The following is a 19,982-nucleotide window of genomic DNA, read 5'->3' as shown; positions in this document are numbered from 1 at the left end:
TCTGTAAGAATGTGGCTCTGATTTGAATTGCCATTGTCCCCTCCCACTGGTAAGTCAAATTGTTCTACCTTGGGCCACATCCCAGCTTCACTGATAAGAGGCCAAGGCATAGGGCTACTTTGAAAGTAGCAATTACTTAGCTCTTCTGTTGTTTCAGATGGGATAGTTTGGTGGGATAGGATGCAATGAGAAGAGAGGGGCAAAAAGTGAGCAAGAGTAGTATTCTTATTCTACCTAAAACTTGAGGTCATAAGTAGGGTATATCATTCAGTGGCCATATTGCCCACTTTGGGAGTGCTATGAATAATTAAACTGGGACAGTAAGTGCAAATAGGAACTGTTTCAGGCAAACCTGAGCCACAACCTTGTTAATTCACAGAGAAAACTTGCCTGCTTGCTTTGAAAGAGAGGCACCACATTTGAGAAATGACACTCGCCAGTATTTAATGAGTGACAAGCAAACCAGGAAACACAGAAGTGGTCCTAAGTTTTCTTCTGTGATGGAATGTTTTGCCGAAACATGAGTTAAGTCACTCAACATATCAGCTCCCAGAATGTTTAACCTCCAGATTCATTCCACTTTGAGCCATTTAAGACTATGAAGTAAAAGTTGACCAGTAGGCACAATACAAAAGAAACAATTACTGATGAAGGTTTCACGATCAGGAAGGGCTTTAGTGCAGCAGAATTGTTTAAAGAAGATTTACTTTCAGCCATAATCTAGAGGCAGAAAGAACACATATTAGGGCATCTATAAACTGAGAAGAGTAGCTGCCAGTTCTTGGGAGATAAAAGCATTTCAGAGTGTCATGGAAATGAGCAAAATATGAATACAAAAAAGAGATGTGCTAGAGAGGAAGATAAGGAAACACTTTGCAAAGGAAAGATAGATATAGATACAGATGATGAGAAATTTATTAAGGCATCAAAATCATAGGGATCAGTTATGGGTTATGGTATAGCCTGTGGGGTTCTTTGAGTGGATTCTCAACAGCCTTATGATATATGTGGTGAGATAACAGAGCAGTGGGATTCATTTGGTTATTCATTCCACATGTATTTATTGAGGGCCAACCAGCCAAGATGATGAACTGGTGGTGTGAGGGGGTTATTCCTTTATCCTAGTGTCAAGACAGACATCAATACATTACATTTACTCAAAGAGGGATCACATAGATTCACACTTGGTACAATACAAGAGAGTCATACAAATGAGGACCTTAGCCAAGAATGATGTTTACAACTAATTCTGTAACGAGGAGCCACAGAGGAGCATGGTGCCATGGCAACACTAATTTGCCCATCACATCTGTTCTTGGAGCTTTTTATCTTATAAGGAGAGATGCATTCTCTCTCACAATGAAGCAGGATGCAGTCTGACTCCCATAGAGCCATATACATAAAATGGTGAGATATTTTATATCTGGATTTTACTGACTAGTGAAAGTCAGTAAAATCCTTTTTCCTGCGTTTTACTATAATTGGTAGGGAGAACAATAAAGCAGGTGAGAGTTGACTCGACTTTGAGTAAAGAAGTTGAGAGAAAATTAGGAAAGGCAGACTGAGGTTTCTGGTTGAGTAAAATCCTGCTTGGCTTCAGGGGAAATGATTGATTTTAGAGTAGGATCCAGATTACAGTGGTTCTCAAACTTTACAATGCTGAAGAATACGCTTAAAATGTAGACTTCTGGGCCCATTCCCAGAGATTCAGATTCAGTGAGTCCAGGGTGAGGTGGAGAAAACTGCGTTTTCTATAAGCTCCCCACGTGATTTTTGAGCAAGGCATCCTCAGACCACACCTTGAGAAACACTGTTCTAGGAAAACCATCCAATCACCTGAAAGCTTCTGATGGGATGGCAGAGACCTGAGGCAGGTTTTTGGAAGCAACCTGGCACAGGCTTCCAGAGGACAAGCTGCTGCTTTAGTTTTCCATCCCTAATTAATAGAAGCTGGAGCCTACAATAGCTGGCACGCGATTTAGAGCTATTTTAAACAAAACAAAACAAATGATGTGCAGCTGGAAACCACTACCTTGAAGTATAAATTCAGCGCATTTTGTATTCAGTTCCTTACAGATGTGGCACAGCAATATGACAGCACATTTTAAAACCTATAATGCCAGAGTGGTGACCTACAAGAATCTGATGAGTGCAACCTGCACCGGGACACAAGTGACCATTATTATTTCTTAAAGTTATGGCCGTGTAAATATGCAGCATCATCAAAGCTGAAGCGCCTCAGCCATTCATTTCAACAGAGCACTTATATTTCCCTAACTGTGGCACAAAATCACCCGTCTATGTGTTTTTATTTTTCTTCATGGGCAATATTATAGCTGCCATGTTGTAGTAACATTACATCACAGCAACCTTAGCTTTCTGACACTTGTTTGCTATTTAGTGAAACATGCCAGTGGAGAAATTTGCGGAGGATGACTGTGGCTGATTTGAAATTCTCTTAGGGCTCACTCTGTCTTTGCCTCACCTGGCAGAACTGCTGACTCTACCTGTACGCATGCTTATGGATTTAGGTTAGACTGATTTACGAGACTTCATGGAAGAAGTAGAGCCTAAGTGGCATTTGAAGAAAATGCCACAGAGTCCATGAAAATTTAAGTGTCTGCTACATGATCCATCCTCCTTTGAGGAAACTCTTTCCGCATAGATTTGTCATACTTTATGTCACGTGATTTCATAACTCCAGTCATAACTGCCTAGGTCAGAGACTGGTGCCCAAATCAAATGCAATCGTTTAGAAGAAGGTGACAATCAATCCATTTGTTTGGGAAATATGAGTGGAAGATGTACCCAGGAAGCAATGAACATCTGTGTTTGAGGAAATGACAAGATGTCAAGGGCACAGCTACTCAAAGCATGATCTATGAATCTGTGCTAGTCCATGAACTGTCTGTTACAGGTATGTGAAAAGACAAGTACTGACACTGAGAGGAAAAGTAAAAATTTTCACAGTGATTGAGCATTGCCAGGACATCTGAGCACATGACTAGCAGTTGTATTAGTTATCTGTTAATACAAAACAAATTATTCCTAAACTTAGTGGCTTTAAAAAGCAATAAATATTTATCATTTCACACAGTTTCTGTAGTTCAGGAAATTAGGAACTGCTTAGCTTCTCAGCTGTTGTTTCCTTAACTTGTACCATTTTTATTATAATGTGTCTTGGTGTGTGTCTCTTTGGCTTTATCTTATTTGGAATTCTCTGGGCTTCCTGGAACTGGATGTCTGTTTCCTTCCCCAGATTAGAGAAGTTTTCAGCCACTGTTTTTCAAATAATTTTTCTGTCCCTTTCTCCCTTTCTTCTTCTGGCACCCGTATAATGTGAATGTTATTCTGCTTCATGTTGTCCCAAATGTCCTTTAAAGTATCTTCACTTTTCAAAATTCATTTTCCATTTTGTTACTCTGCCTGGGTGAGTTCCACTGCTTTCTCTTCCAGGTCACTTATTCATTCTTCTACCTCATCCAATCTGCTGTTGAACCCCTCTGGTGTATTTTTCAGTTCAGTTATAACTTCTGTTTCGTATTTTCTTATATTTTCTGTCTCTTTATTGAAGTTCTCACTGTGTTTGTCCATTTTTCTTCTGAGTTTGATGATCATTTTTATGTTACTTTGAACTCTATCAGGTAGATTGCTTGTCACCATTTTGTTTAGTTCTTTTTCAGAGATGTTGTCTTTTTCTTTCAATTGGAACATATCCCTCTGTCTCCTCATTTTGCCTAATTCTCTGTGTTTGTTTCTATGTATTAGGTAAATAAGCTACCTCTCCCAGTCTTGAAGGAGTGGTCTTGTGTAAGAGATGTCCTGCGGAGCTCAGAGGTGCAATCATATCTGGCCACCAGAGCCAAGCAGTCAAGGGGTGTCCCCTCTGTGAGCTGTGTGCACCCTCCTGTTTTGGCAGGGCACGGTTGCTGATGTGGTATGCTGCTGGGTGCGGCTGGCCCCTGGAATGCCTGTAGGGCCCAGCCCTGGCAGCTGCTGGGCACTGGTGGGTGGGATTATCGCTCCACCAGCTGTGAGGCCCAGCTGAGGTGCAGGGGTGGGCAAGGCTGTTGGTGGGGTGTGCCCACTGGTGCTAACAGGTTAGATGGAGATTTCCAAAATGGCACCTGCCAGTGCTGTACTAGCAAGGTAGCCTGAGGTTGCAAAAATGGCTCCCCTCAGTGACTCAGTCCTTGTGGAGCATCCCAGCTGGTTCCTGCCTCTCTGGCAGATGCTTGAAGATTAGTAAGTGGGTCCCCTTCACCTATGGTTCATGTGTTTTTCAATCTGGTGTTTCTGTGCTGGTTTTTGGATAAATTGAGTTTGTGTGTGGGTCCTTTAAGAGCAGGTTTTCCATTTCCTGCAGTTCTATGATTTTCTTGGGCATATTCCCTGTGGTTTTCAAAGCCAGGTGTTTTGGGGGCTTGTCTCTCTTATGCAGGATCTAAGGGTTTCTGTGCCTGATGTGGAGCTCAAATACCTCACTCCTCAGAAAAAACAACCATACCTTTGTGATTCTTCTTGATTTGGACCCAGGTCTGGCTAAGAATAGGGCCTAACTTCCTATTTGCTATGACCACTTTCCATCCCAGCGATCCAGGGATGGGCCTGTGATTTAAACAGGCCAAGCAGAGTCCTGCCCTGGGATTTTATGAAGGACACCGGGAGAGAGGAAAAATATTCTCCTTTTCTCAGATCATAAACTGTAAGGATGGGATTTCCAATCTGCAGATTGCTATGTCCCTTGAAACCTGTTTACAGAGCAGAGAACAAAGCCGAGCAGAGAAAAACAATTTGAGAGGCAAATGGAGAGACCTGACATGATTGCTTGAGTCTGTGAATTCTGATGTTCCTGAAGTCAGATTCACCACTGTCCTTCCCAGGTATGTGAGTCAATAATTCCTCCTTTTTATCAATTAATTAGTTAATAATTAATTAATTAATTTTTTTTAGCTTAAGCTAGTTTGAGTTGAGTTTCTATAATTTGTAACCAAAAAGTACACACCAGTATAACTGGTCAGATCTAGCAATTCACAGAATCACATAGTAAAATTACTCATGCTACTTCACTCAGTTGTTCTCCCTTCCCATGTTTGTTAGGTGTTTTATCCATAAATAGGAAGATATCTTCATTTATTTAGAAAAAAAATTATTGAGTACTAATTATTGTGCTTTCATCGTGCCAGATGATAGAGTTACAAAGAAGAGATAAAGTACAGCTTCTGTTCTTGTGGCATTCACTGTGTAAACAGAGAGAGAGCTATCCAATAGCGGGTTAAGTGCTAGCAAAGAGTCATTGGAAAGGACCTGTGGAAACAACGAACAGGATGAGAGATTGAAGCAGGGATACCAGAGAGGTCTCACTTGAAGTAGTCTTGAAAGAAGACTAAGAGAGCTCCTCACGGAAGGCCAGGGCAAAGGCTTTTCAGGCAAAGGGAACAGTTGGGGCAAAGGCCTGAAGGTGTAAAATGGCATGGTATATGGAAGTTAGCACTGGTGAATCATGGAATATTTAGTATTCAGATTAAACAATCAGAACTTTTTATCAGTATGTCAACAACTGCTACTGGGAGAACCCAAAGTTGTTTGATATGTAAAAAGAGTTTGCTCTACTCTGCTTCTTGTTAATTAAAGTGAGTGTTTTTGGCAGCAAAGCAACTCTGCGTAGTTGGCTTAAGGAACTTTACAGATGTCATTTCAAACTTTAGGTGTTTGGGGCCTTGTTTAATGGTATCTTGGAACACAATAGAATTCTAGTTAATTTCAAGGATTGTATAGGGGAAAATGAATTTCTTGCAACCGTTTGGAAATAGTCCTAATCATTCTTAGTATTTTCCTATATTGACCTCAAAATATCAAAGCAAAATAGGAAGATGTGGCTTTATAACTGGCTTATTGAGAAATTGTTCCCCCCCCCCAGTCCCCTGCCCCATCTCCGTTAGGGTATAAATACAGGTTGGTTTTGTTTTGTTCTATCATTGACCTCATCTGTGCTCCACTGAATCTCTTTCCCCATCACTTCATGATATCCTAGGCAGATTCTATAAATTGCCAGTCTTCTTTTGCAATTAAAATCTTCAATCTCAGTTCTGTCTAAATCTCCTCTTCCTAACCTCCCCCAGGGCAGGCTTCACCTATGGTTCCAAAGGCTGGCGTGGGAATGGGGTGTGGTCTGCTCATTCACTCCTCCTCACGCTCCAGCACCAGATGGGTGGGTGACAGGAAGCGTGGTCTGTATTACGGACAGAGGGAGACCTCTGTATCCCTTTTCTAGGCTACAGGAGCTCAGGTATTAGGTGAAGGGAGAAGAATAGAAAGAAGGGGAAATGTCTTTTTTCCTGCCTAATAAGGATGCCTCTTCATCGGTTATAGGACCTCCTCCCTATTGGTTTTGCCAGGTATAAGTGCAAGGTGTTCCACAAGCTGGGTTTTTGGTGGGGACTGTGTATGGTTTCCTCAGAGAGGACCATGGCCCCCGCAATCACAATTTCTTCATGAGGGAGATCCAGCTCTTGCTTGAGCTTTTAACTCTTTCACACCCCATCTGGTTGTATTCCCCAAGGGTTGAGGCAGGCTTGGTGTCAGACACTTATTTTTGGTAACTCTAGAATGTGGGACACTTGAAGCCTCTTGTTTCTGAATCTGAGTTCTAGTCACCAACTTCACAGCCACAACAACAAACAGTCCAGTTTAACATTTTTTGCATTGTTTTATTTTAGTGAATCTTTTCTTTCAGTTAAGTAGAAGGGCCTCTCTAATTTAACTGCTTTCTTGTGGTCAGTTCTGGTACTGCATTTTAAGGGCGAAACTGAAAATCAAGATTCCCCCACCCCCTATTCTCCTGCCACATTCAAATTAGAGAAACTATTTGGGATTGCCAGATAAATTGATGGTAAGGAGATTAGCGGCATCTTTATTGATGAGACATTTGGGGGAGTACTGAATATGCTTAATCTGAAGAAGAAAAGATTCAAGGGTTATATGATAATTGTCTTTAAATATATGATGGATTTTCAGGTAGCATAGAGATTAAGACTTCTGCCCCTGGGATGTTACAGGGAGATTAATGTCATTCTATGTAATAATTCCTGAAAAATCAGAGCTTTCTAAAGGTGAAACTGACTACCTCAGGAGGTAGTGAGCTCCCTATTATTGAAAATATTTAAGCATAATTTGAATACTACTTGGTAAGGATATTGTCAAGGGGCTTCAATAATAGTTGTAAACCATGAGTTGACATTCAATATTCCTTTCAATCTTTTGGTTCTTCTACTCAAGTAACTGACACAGTACAGGTAACCACTTTAGTCAGTACTTATGAGGATTCAGAATATTGGTGGGATCAACACTGATCTAGGTTCCGATTCTCAGCTTTTCAGTTAAAAAACACAATATATGCAATTCTTTGTTACTTTGTAAAAAGACAATATTTTGATGCTAGAATGTTTATGTGTTTAATAGGCAAGATATGTTTTTAGAAGGAACACTTATGTCTACTTTTTGGGCACCATTTTACCAACGTCAAGGCATTTATGAAACTAATTCATAATCAAAAGATTTTATCCAGCAAAAACTCAAAACCACGGTTATTTGATGGTTTCAGGAAAAGCACTGAGTATTATTGCTATATTTCTATGTATTAGTCATGGAATATTGGTGTTTCAGTGATGACCATTATGAAACAGATTACGATTAAAATCTCATTGGGATTTTTTTGAACCTGAAGAAGTTATTTCAAAGGTTAATTAAAGGAACAAACTGAAGAAAATAGACAAAATTTTTGAAAGTGGAGAGATTATAGCCATACTTATATTTTATTAAAATGCTATAATAATTAAAACTGTAATACTGGTATTAAATAGGTTGATAGCTTGATGGAAAAGAGTAGCTAGCCCCAAACAGACTTTGTTGTATAAAAGAATTTAATATATTTTAAAGGAAGCATCATAAATAAGAAAGGTAGAGCTGCCAGAGCTGCTCCAGGTCTTTGCTCAAAACCCTCCAACCTCCACCTTTAGCAAGAGTTGACATAAATCTTTACGGTAAGGGATCCAGAGTTAAGAGAGGAAGCTACAAACAAACAAAAACCCAGATGGACTCATCTGGGACCAAGATGGCGAGGAATCTGACCTCCAACAGACCTCGAGTCTCATTATACGTTGATTTTACTACATTAGTGTATTAAATGACACACCTACCTGCAGCCTTGACCAGATGTTAAGGACCGAAAAGAATAAAAAGAGGATCGCACCCCACTCCCTCGAAAAAAGCCCTGCCCCTTCCCTGGTAGACTAATGCATATGCCTCCCCAGCATTAGCCTCATTCCTCCCCCCTTTGTCTCACTTTTTAAAATTAAATCCCTCATGCCAGGTGGGCGAGAAGTTGATCTGTGCAGTTAGTTCCCGCTTCTCCATTCTTTGGCCACTGAATAAAGCTTGTGCTGTGTCAATCTCAGCTTCAGTTTCCTTATTTGCCTGCTTGAACCCGAATGAAAAAAGAACCCTCCGCCGCCGAGGCACAGAGCCTCTGCCAGGGTAGGGCCTGAGCAGGGTCCATATGACTTACCAGTAGGGAGGATTTATTCAGTAAATTTTAGTTCCACACACTTAATTAGCAATACAAGAAAGTGTAATTGGAGTGTAATTGCTTTACAATGTTGTGTTAGTTTCTGCTGTATAACAAAGTGAATCAGCTATACGTATACATATATCCCCACATCTCCTCCCTCTTGCGTCTCCCTCCCACCCTCCCTATCCCACCCCTCTAGGTGGTCACAAAGCACAGAGCTGATCTCCCTATGCCATGCGGCTGCTTCCCACTAGCTATCTATTTTACATTTGGTAGTGTATATATGTCCATGCCACTCTCTCACTTCGTCCCAGCTATCTTTCCCCCTCGCCGTGTCCTCAAGTCCATTCTCTACGTCTGCGTCTTTATTCCTGTCCTGCCCCTAGATTCTTCAGAACCATTTTTTTTTAAGTTTTGAAAACATACCTTTGATCTTTCGAATAAAGCCGTCAATGCTACGGAAGACAGTGAATCTTCACTTTAATTTGACTCAGTCTCTGTCTTCTCATCTGAAAATGTAGATTAGTTTAGAACTTTTTATCAGGTAAATTACTTATCTCTGTTTCATTAACATTTCCCGCCCCCCCCCCCCCCCGCCGGTTTTTATTTTGCTCTTTCATCTGGAACACAGTCTTCTGTTTCATCATTTTGCTTGCCTCTCTGTGTTGGTTTCTATGCATTAGATGAAACAGCCATCTCTCCCAGTCTTAAAGGAGAGGCGGTTCATCACGTGGATGAACCTTATCATTCAATCCTGCCCTAGCTCTTGGGTGTCTCTCAAGCCTTTGTGACTGTCCCAGCCGCCAATTTTATTTTTAATGGCTCCCAGGCGTTGAGGCTGTGCCCAGACCTGGCAGTGTCCCAAAGGGGAGGATTTCAGTCCACACCTGGATTTGGGCTGACAGAAAGCCTGAGCCTCAGGCAAGAGCTTTTAAAGAGTGCACATGTGCACAGTGCTGTGAGACCCACTGTGGACAAAGAATGCCACCTGCCAAGTCAGCAAACAAAGGATGCTGCAGCCACTAATCCCTGAGCCACCGGTGACTGCAGCCACCGGATGGTGAGCCCTGAGGGGACTCAGGATGGAGACCTACAGGCTGCCTGCCACCAAGCCACTGCAGTCGCCTCCCGTAGTGCACCCTGAGGGACTCAGGATGGGAAAGACCAGGGCACTCGCCCTAGATAGTTAAGGTGCACATCAAAGGAATGATTTCAATGAACCCAGACTCTTGCATCTTCCCATCTTGTATCTTCCCATAGAGAAAAAACACTAAAATCATTAATCTGAGATGTCTGGTTTTCTTTAATTAACAGTAATCTTTCGATGTTCCGACTACCTGGTCTTTGTTGCAAAAACCCCAATGTATCCCAGCTCCTCCCTTACCTCTTCAGAGCAGTGGGTCAGAGCCACCTGCGAGGCTGCCTCCCAGGCTTCTTAAGTCTTCAGAAAGTCCGCCAAATGAAACAAAATTCTCAACTTTTAGGTTGTGCATTTTTTTCAGTCGACAACGTGCAGAAGACCCCAGAGCCAGGCCATCCGGAGCTGACGCCTGCGCACAGGGCTAAGAATCGGGGCTCAGACGAGCATCAAGGCTCCCGCGTGCGAAACATCGCGGGGTGTGGGCGCGCAGCGCGGGAGCAAAGCTGGCGGCTCCGAGAGCTCTGAGGACGCTCACCTCGGAAGCTTCCGCACCGGCCCCAGACCTCAGGGGCCTCTTCGGCCCAGGCTCCAGGACAAACAAATAGGCCTCTTTCTCTGAAAGATGGGGATGTGTTTCAGTTGCTGTCTGTGCTGTGCCCTGAGGGCGAGAGGCGGCTGCCAAGATCCGTCTCCCGTGCTTCCAGTTCTGTGGGAGCCAGGAGTGCAGGACTCCCGCCCAGCAGAGCCCGGAGTTCAAGGGGCGTCTCCTGGGCAGCGGTTGCAAAGACGGGGTCAGGAGATGTACGAACTGGGCCACCCAGACGTGCGTAGAAGCTCCCTTCCGGGAGATACTGGCACACTGTGCGCAGCAGAGGAGAGCACAAAGATGTTACCCTCTGAGAAAAGAAAAAAAAAAAGATGGTGCCTGCAGGCTGGAGCACCGCTACTGGAGGGCGGGAAGATGGCGCCCACCAGCCTCCGGCCCGGAGAGCAGCCCAGCCGGCTGCTGCCTTTCAGACGGCTGCTTTAAAATGAGCAAATGAGTTTCTTTCACAGAAAGTCGAGGCACTTTTCAAGGGACTGTGTCAGCGGAAGGCCCTGGAGTGAGTGGGTGAGTCAGCGCGCCAGCCCTGTTCAGAGTCGTTTCTCATTTTGTCCCAGCCTCGCGGGGTCTCGTGGGTGTGGGCCCTGTTGGTCTTCAAAGCCAGAGGTTTTGGGGTCTAGTCTCCAGGTGCAGGTCTTCCTAGTTGGGTGTCCCATGTGGGGTATGGACCCTTCGCTCTTCAGCCAGAAGCTCCAGGTTTCAAGTTCCCTCTCAACTATCCATCCGTATTTCAGGTCATACTTCAAACTATATCCTATGTTAATTAGTTAAGTGTTATTAATAAAACCATAATGAAATCTGGATTCAAATAGAATATTTTAAATCTAAGTATGAAGAAGGCTTTTAAATTAAAAAGTGATAGAAGGAATACCAGAGCGAAATAAAAATATTTTGATTATTCAGAGATGTAAAACATTAAGAGATAAAAGGAAATTAAAAGGAAAAACTGGTAAAAAAAAAATTGGCAATGTATGACAAAGAAAAGCTTAATTTCTGTACCAAATAGAGCTCTTTCAAAATCATAAGAAAAATTACTAAAACTAACGAGACAGAAGGCATGAACACACAATTCACAAAAGAGGGAAATCAAATGGCAAGTAAACACATGGAAAAATGTTTGGCTTCATTAAGGAATGTGAATTAAAATGAGGTGTAATTTCACCTTCTAAACTATTAAAGATTTAATTGTTTTGAAGACTAATACTGATGAGAGAGCAGAGGAAAGCAATTTAGGAATATGTGTCAAGAGCTTTTAAATGTTAATATTCTTTGGCCCAGTCATTCTATTTCCAGACTCTGTCTTGAGAAAATAATTCAAAGAAGAACGAAGATTTTTCATTTTTGCAAAAATATTGAAAATCATGAAAAAAAATTTTAAACTAAGAAATAAGGCAGTAGTTAAGTAAATTATGTTATCTCCATATTAAGGAATATTGTGATGCCATTAAGATTCTGTTTATGAGCAGCATTTAATAATATGGGAAAATGTTATTATGCTAGGCAAAACGATAAATGTATGTAATTCCTTCAAGATGCTTTACAAAAAGACTAGAGGGAGGGTCATCAAAATATTAACCAAAAATTGCCATCAGAGCCATCACTGTATTTTGGACCATGTTGGATAAACCCAGCCAAATTCTTGTTCTTTGGCTCTGCTTTCGCTTGATTCCAGGTGGCTTACCACCCTTCCATTAACTCGTAATTTCCTCGGTCAGATGACAATAAATTCAATTTGATTACCTCTTTCTTTCCATTAGCGATAACAGCAGGTAATCTTGATTATGCTTGAGACATTTTGGTCTCTTAGGTTTGGGAATCTTTTTAGATTTTTGAGAAACACATTTGCAAACAGATTTGGATGAAGTTCTTTTGTAGATGACTGCTGTCACTTATTAAGTTGATTTTACTAGCTTTCGTTTTACAGAATATCACCCTCTCAGTTGGTCCACAGATTCTGGAGCTGTGTTTGGAGCCTATAGCTTTCCTTGTGCTGACTATTACCATCTATTATCTTTTGTCCCTCTCCTCACCCACCTAATCTTGATTTTTTTTTCTTTTTTTCTTTTGTTGGCTACAATGTCAGGTTTGGCTGTTTGGAGGCTTGCATGTGGGGGAGGAAATTTTCAAGCAATCCGACCCAGTTTAGAAATTTTGGTCTTCCAATCAGGAATGCAGGTAGGTAAGTTTCCTTGCTGTTCGCTCAAGACATGCCCTTGAACTAATCACTCTTCTTTGTTGAGCCATTCCTGTCTCTGTCAAAGAGACATGAATAGCAATCATGGATGCAGAAGACCTGCTACCTCTTTCCCTGATCCTAACAGGAATGAGGTTAGTTTGCCATGTCTTTTCCTTAGTAAACTCATGCTGACTTCTGGCAATCACTGTGTCCTTTCCAAGTGCTCACAAACTTCTGTTTACTAATCCCTGCTAACATTTTGCCAGGGATACATGCAATAGAACTTTTTCTTCATTTTTGAAAACCGGGAAATCTACTTACGTCCAGTTTTATTCTTCATGTCTTGCTCTTCGTGATTGCTCAAAGTTTATCATAATCATAACTGCATGCTATTTTAGTCTGCTGAAGTGTAGTTACTTTGTGTGTAGAGACCTAAATTCATTTAGCGTTAGGTGCTTCCTTTCCAGCTTACTTTACATGTAGGTCTTTGATTCCCTACTGATGACTGTTAGTTCTGTCCTGTTCAGATGGCAAAGATAAAGCCACACTGGAATGAAGTAATTGTTTTTCTATGTAATCTGTAAATGATCTTCTCCAATACATTCAAGACCTATTGTGTTCTTACTGTAAACACAGTTAGTTGACTTAAACATTTTCTATAAATCTCAGCTACTTAGTGCTTCTTGGAGATTTGTGACAGCATTTTGCTGTGACCTGAGGCAAATTGTTTAAACTTGGTTTCTTCATCTGTAAAAAGGGAATCATAATAGTGATTTATGTCATCAAATTATTATGAAGACTGGATGAGTCAATATTTGTGAAGGTCCCAGGGAATCAGCACTACCTATATGTTAAATAAATATTCTTAAAAAAAAAAATTGTGCTCTCTGGAGAAGCTCTCCCCTTTTTTTAGATGCCATCCATTTTGTTCGGTCATTGAGATTATCATAATTGAATGATCAGAATTTATTTCTTCATTAGTGGATACTATAAAGTAGCCTCATCGATTAGTATTTATAAAGCACATAATATGTATTTGATCATTTGGTGTATTATTCATTAGTAAACTCTTTGAATTGCTTAATCATTTTGATGGTAGCCAACTAAACTTTTCATACTGTTTATGAATAATGACTTTTGAAAAGGCTTTTATGACCTCTGTGTGTTCTGGGTTTTGATACATTTTTTAAAAACAAAGAACTGATACCATTTCTCATTCTTACAGAGAATAATAATATAGTACAAGGTTTTTTGTTTTTCCCCACTGATGTATGTTTGAATGAAGACAAAAATGATTTAAATCTCATCTACCAAGTTATTAAATATGATTTATAGACCTTGTCTACACAGTGATTAGCAGATTTATGTGCTAGAAAGTTCTGATAATTCTTATGATTATTAAATATAAATCAATTTTTTCAACTTTTACATGGAGCATATTTCTTTTCCAACTTTGACAACCGTATACTTAGGTAAATTTCTCCATCCCAAACTTCCATGGCTTCTATCTTGATTTTCCCACTCTGATTAAATAACCTTATTTCATAACCAGCTGTGGTCCGTTTTTATCAGCTTAGGAAAAGAAGCTGAAATGTATTATATTTAACACGCATATCTATGATGCAAATCCCACATGTCTAAATGCATAAATATGTATTTTGTCTCTTTTTCCTTTGGGGGATAGGTAAGACTGAATGTTTGCTGAAGTTTCTAAGGTTTTTTTTTCCCCACTTTTGAGCAGTAGTAGAGAAGCTCTGTAAGAGAATGTATAGAATTTTTTGTGATTTAGAAAATGTACTGTTCCCTGAAATCCTTTGGGCAGGATTTGGTAAGTGAAGAGCAGACTATCTCATAAGTACTTAGGAAATGAATCACTCAGCTCTATAAAAGTAGGTGAGGTATCTCCAGCTTCCAGTCAGGAGGACAACGTGGGGCAAAATGTGCCTGTTGTCTGCTGGCATTTCTAATCCATCCATATGAGCAGCAAAGGGCGAGTTAGCAGCGCTTCATGCTTAATGCTTACTGTACACTCATTACCTCCGTGGAGAATTTGTATAAAAGTGACCCAGAGGACATTTAAAGGTCTCTTTTCTTCCTCTAGCCTGCTTTGCCAGCCTTATATACTGAGAACTCCCTACTAGGGCCTGACATCTTGGCTAAATTGAAATATTTGCTACTTCCTAAGTCTATCCTATGCCTTCTGCTATCTATAGCTTAATCATAGCTAATTAGCATACTGGATGTCAAAATTTTATTAATTGGTGAAACTAATGACTTGTTAATTAGCACGATAAATGCTGGAAGAGGGAGCCTGTTGGTGAAATTAAAAGTATTCTATATATGTAGGTTGGCTAAAATACTTTAAAGACACCGTCTCCATTCTTGCATGAATAGAGTTTCAGAATCTGGCAAGGTTCATACCTTGTCCCCTTTGAGATGGTACCAGAGGCTTCATCCCTAATTGTTTGTGTGTCCAGCCATTGGCTTGGGACAGGGTTCCTCAACCTCAGCATTACTAATGTTTTGGGCTGGATAATTCCTTGTTTTGTGGGCTGTCCTGTGCATTGCAGGATATTTAACATCATCCTTGGCCTCTGCGTACTAGATGTCAGTAGTGCACTCCCCTCTTTATAACAAAGAAAACTGCCTCCGAACACTGCCATTGTCCCCTAGGGGGCAAAATCGCCCCAGATGAGAACCACTTGGTTAGGAGGATTTCTGATGGCATGATTCTTTTTTTTTTTTGATTGAAGTATAGTTGACTTACAATATTATATTAGCTTCAGGTGTATACCACAGTGATTTGATATTTTTATAGATTACATACCATACAAAGTTATTACAATATTATTGACTACATTCACTGTGCTGCATCAATCTGATGAGAGGAAATAAAATCCTGCTTAAGGTCTGTGCCGTGCCTCAGGGAATGTGTCACACGGAGATGGGAACCTAAAGGATGCTGTGACTTCCCTGAGTTACAGAGTAGATCCTGTGATTAGTTTGTGCCTGCTATGCTTCTGGATGTTTGTCCAATCCCTCTCCATCTGGCATAACTGGGTCTGAGCCTTGGTCTCATTACAACCTAGTAGTGAGCTGGTAACTAGTTAGCCCTCTCCACCACAGACTTCTTTGGTGGCTTCTGTGATTTACCAAAAAGAACTTAAGAGTTGTGACCAAATTGACTTTTGTTCACAAAAACGTGTCACCTAGTCTAGTGATTTGCACATATCCAAACACTGCATTGTAGACAAGCGCTACTTTGCTGTAAAGAAGACTTCGTGGAGGTATGACTGAGCCTTGGGGAGCCACACTGAGATTGGCCCAGTGTCAATCTGCACATTCAGTGATAGGGCTGGATTTAGATGCTAGTTGCCACTTGATATAGATTCTCCCAGTCTTTAAGGTGATTCTTTTTGAAGCCACCATCCATTTGCCTGGGTGAGGAAGTTTGAAGGAAAAGAGAAGGGACAGCCATCGCACTTCCTCTAGGCCTTCCGTTACTTCCCCAGGCTTCTCTGCTCATCTGCTGGGTGGAGATGGGGAGCAGATTGAGGGAGGGCTGGTTCTGCCTCTCTTGTGTATCCTACAGGAGTCCTCTTGCTCTTCAAAGTTGAATGTTCTCTTTAGAAAGTAGTTGGCTCCTCTCAGTGCTCAGCCTGAGGCCTAAACTATGGATTCTAAAGTAGCAGTTATGTTCATTCAACATCCTGTTAGAAATGACAGAGTAAAAGCTGGAATTCCTTTCTCACGCACTCCCCAATGTTACCCCCTCCACTTAATTTTTTCTGAAAAGTTTTGAAAGAACTAAAAAATGCAAATATAGCAAGCACCTGTGTACCAACTACCTGCTCCTCAAAACTGCCAAATGTAGCATATCTTCACATTTTCTCCCAATTTTTAAAAGAAAAGAAATAGAACATTATACAGTTGAAATCTCTTTGTTCACTTCCAAGCACATCAAACGCCTCTTCCCAATGGCAATTATTGTCATGAAATGGGTGTGTATCTTTCATGTTTTTTTTTAACAATACATTAATGAATCAGCAGACAATATATATCATTTATGTACATAAATTATATGCTATATGTATTGTTATGAAAACTACTTTTCTTTTTACTCATATACTTTTTACTATGCTTTTGAGATCTCTGTTAATACAGAAAAATATTTAATCATGTTAACTTCTATGTGGTAGTCTATTGTATTAATATACCATATTTTGTTTAGTCATTCCCTATTGATGGATATTTAGGTCATTTGCAATTGTTATTTTTATAAGCGAAGGTGCAGTGAGCATATTTATCTGTATCTCCTCATGCGCGGGTGCAAAATTTTCTCTAGGGCATATGGCTTGAAGTGAAACTGTTGGATCACATTTTCAAAGTTACTATCTATGGCCACATTGCATTCTAAATTTGAGTGTGCAAGCTCTTCTTGAGTAGGAGGTGTGTGTGTATATTTGTGTGTGTGTGTGTGTGTGTGTGTCCGTCCTGTTTCCCAGATCTCACGTCTCCCTGTTGGGTGATGTGAGAGCCTCTATGTGACCCACCTGGGTCCCCTGTTGTAAATCAGGTCTCCCATTAGTGACTTCAGGTTCTCCTGCAACTTCTAATTGTGAGCCAGTGGGCATCCTAGCTCGGTGCATGGTCGTCTGACTGCCCATGCTTCCTCCTGCCACCTGGACAGCAGCTAGGTGCTGGGGGAGTTCAGAGCAGGGGTTGCAGCTCTATTCTGCTCTCTTTTCACCACCAGGGGAGTCCTTCTCACCTCCCATTTCACACAGTGACCCTGGCTCCTTTCTCTTTCCAAGGTCCCATTACCCTGCCTGACTTGAATTCCTGACAGCTTCTGCAATTTCCTGTTGGGAAGCCCAGTAAGTCTGAGCCTTCTCACCGCTGTGTACTTCTGTTCCTTTTCTGGACCACAGGAATGCTTCTTCTGTTTATGAGCACAGCTATGTCTTTTTAGTGCATTAAAAATACTTATTAATGCTATGTGAATTTTTTTGGGCGGGTGCAGAGTTGGTAGCTTACAGAGTTATTTCGGCCAGAAATTTAACATAACCATTTTTAAGATTTTGGAGTCCGTCTTTCTAGATCTTTGTCCATATATTTATGCACACACACACACGTGAGTGTATTGTGTGTGTGAGTATATATATACACATATATATCTGTCTTAAGGTAAATGGAATTGTTATACATATAGTTATACAATTTATTATAATAATATATCTTAAAAATACATCCATTCAGCACATTTTCCTTTCTTCCTTCTCTTCCTTTCCTTTGTTTCTTACATAGTATTCCTTGATATTCATGTAACGTAATTTATTTAACCATTGCGTTATTAGTTGACATTTAGGTTGTTTGTGATATTTCACAGTGAATAACTATGCTATAATAAACATGCATTTTTGTACACATACATTTTTTCCAAACACATGTAAACATTTTTGCAGTGTACATTTTCCAAAGTGAAACTTCTGATACAAAGGCAACGACTACTTTAAAATTTAAGAGACTCTACTAAATTGTCCTTCAAGGGCGCTGCACCAAGTGGGTTTTGTCTCCCCAAACCCTAGACCAGTCCCACCTGGATTTTATCACAAGGTAATAGTCATATGATGTGATAGTATTTGTTCCACACCCCGGTGTAAAGAGAAGATGCTTCTGCATCTTCTGGGATGCAACTGGTTGGGAGCTCTGTGGGATGCAATTGGTTGGGAGCTCTGTCCGCCTCAGTCCTCACCCCGAGAATGAAGGGAGAACTATCTTAGCCCCTGTAACCCATTCCAGCACACCCATGGGTGAGAAGCTCTGACCTAGACAACATCATAATATCAACCTTTCAACTTTGTCCATTTGATGAGCAAAAATATGTCATTATTATTTTAATTGGCATTTCCCTCATTACTAGTGAGACTGAGAGTCTTTTCATGTCTTTTTTGACCATTTGTATTTCTTCCTTCACAAATACCTTTGTCTATTTCTTTTTTAAATTAAAAAAAATTTTTTTTTTTTATTTATGGCTGTGCTGGGTCTTCGTTTCTGTGCGAGGGCTTTCTCTAGTTGTGGCAAGAGGGGGCCACTCTTCATCGCGGTGCGCGGGCCTCTCACTGTCGCGGCCTCTCTTGTTGCGGAGCACAGGCTCCAGACGCGCAGGCTCAGTAATTGTGGCTCACGGGCCTAGTTGCTCCGCGGCATGCGGGATCCTCCCAGACCAGGGCTCGAACCCTGTCCCCTGCATTGGCAGGCAGACTCTCAACCACTGCGCCACCAGGGAAGCCCCCTTTGTCTATTTCTTACTGATTTGTCAGAACTCTTCTTCATGCTATGTATAAAATTTTTTAATCTAAGATATCGCTATAGATATAGGTAGATAGGCTGATGCCTCTTTTTTAACGTGCACATGTTACATTTTGCCATAAAGAAATTTTGAATTTCTGAATCATCAAATATTTCAATCTTTTGTCTCTTGGCTTTATTTGGGGATACAGAAACTTTTCTTTATCAGGAAATCACTTAAAATAATTATCATTCTTTTAATACTTTTATAGTATTAGAACTCCATATGAAACTTATTTTAGGGTCCAATTTGACATAGAAATCTAAGTTAGCTTTTTTTTTAACCTTAAAAATTTTTTTAAATTAAAATATAGTTGATTACAATATTACATAAGTTACAGATGTACAGCACAGTGATTCACAATTTTAAAGGTTATATACTCCATTTATAGTTATTATAAAATATTGGTTATATTCCTTGTGTTGTACAATATATCCTTATAGCTTATTTTATGTATAATGGTTTGTACTTCTCAAACCCCTACCTCTATACTGCCCCTCCCCCCTTCCCTCTCCTACTGGTAACCTCTAGTTTGTTCTGCATATCTGTGAGTCTGCTTCCTTTTTGTTATATTCACTAGCTTGTTTTATTTTTTAGATTCCACATATAAGTGACAACGTACAGTATTTGTCTTTCTCTATCTGACTTATTTCATTTAGCATAGTACCCTCCAAGTCCATCCATGTTGTTGCACATGGCAAAGTTTCATTCTTTTCTTATGGCTTAGTAGTATTCCATTGTATATATATGCCACATCTTCTTTATCCATTCATTTGTTGGACACTTAGGTTGCTTCCATATCTTGGCAATTATAAATAATGCTGCTAGGAATATTGGGGTGCATGTACCTTTTCGAATCAGTGTTTTTGGTTTTTTTTTGAATATATACCCAGGAGTGGAATTGCTGGGTCATATGGTAGTTCAGTTTTTAGTTTTTTGAGAAACCTCCATACTGTTTCCACAGTGGTTGTACCAAATTACATTCCTACCAACAGTGTAGGAGGCTTCCCTTTTCTCCACACCCTCGTCAACATTTGTTATTTGTGTTCTTTTAGATGATAGCCATTCTGACAGGTGTGAAGTGATATCTCATTGTGGTTTTGATTTGCATTTCCCTGATGATTAGTGATGTTGAGCATC

Source organism: Balaenoptera borealis, assembly GCF_965194805.1.
Source record: "Balaenoptera borealis genome assembly, chromosome: 15".
Taxonomy (NCBI): domain Eukaryota; kingdom Metazoa; phylum Chordata; class Mammalia; order Artiodactyla; family Balaenopteridae; genus Balaenoptera; species Balaenoptera borealis.
Note: the sequence above shows the minus strand (reverse complement) of the source record.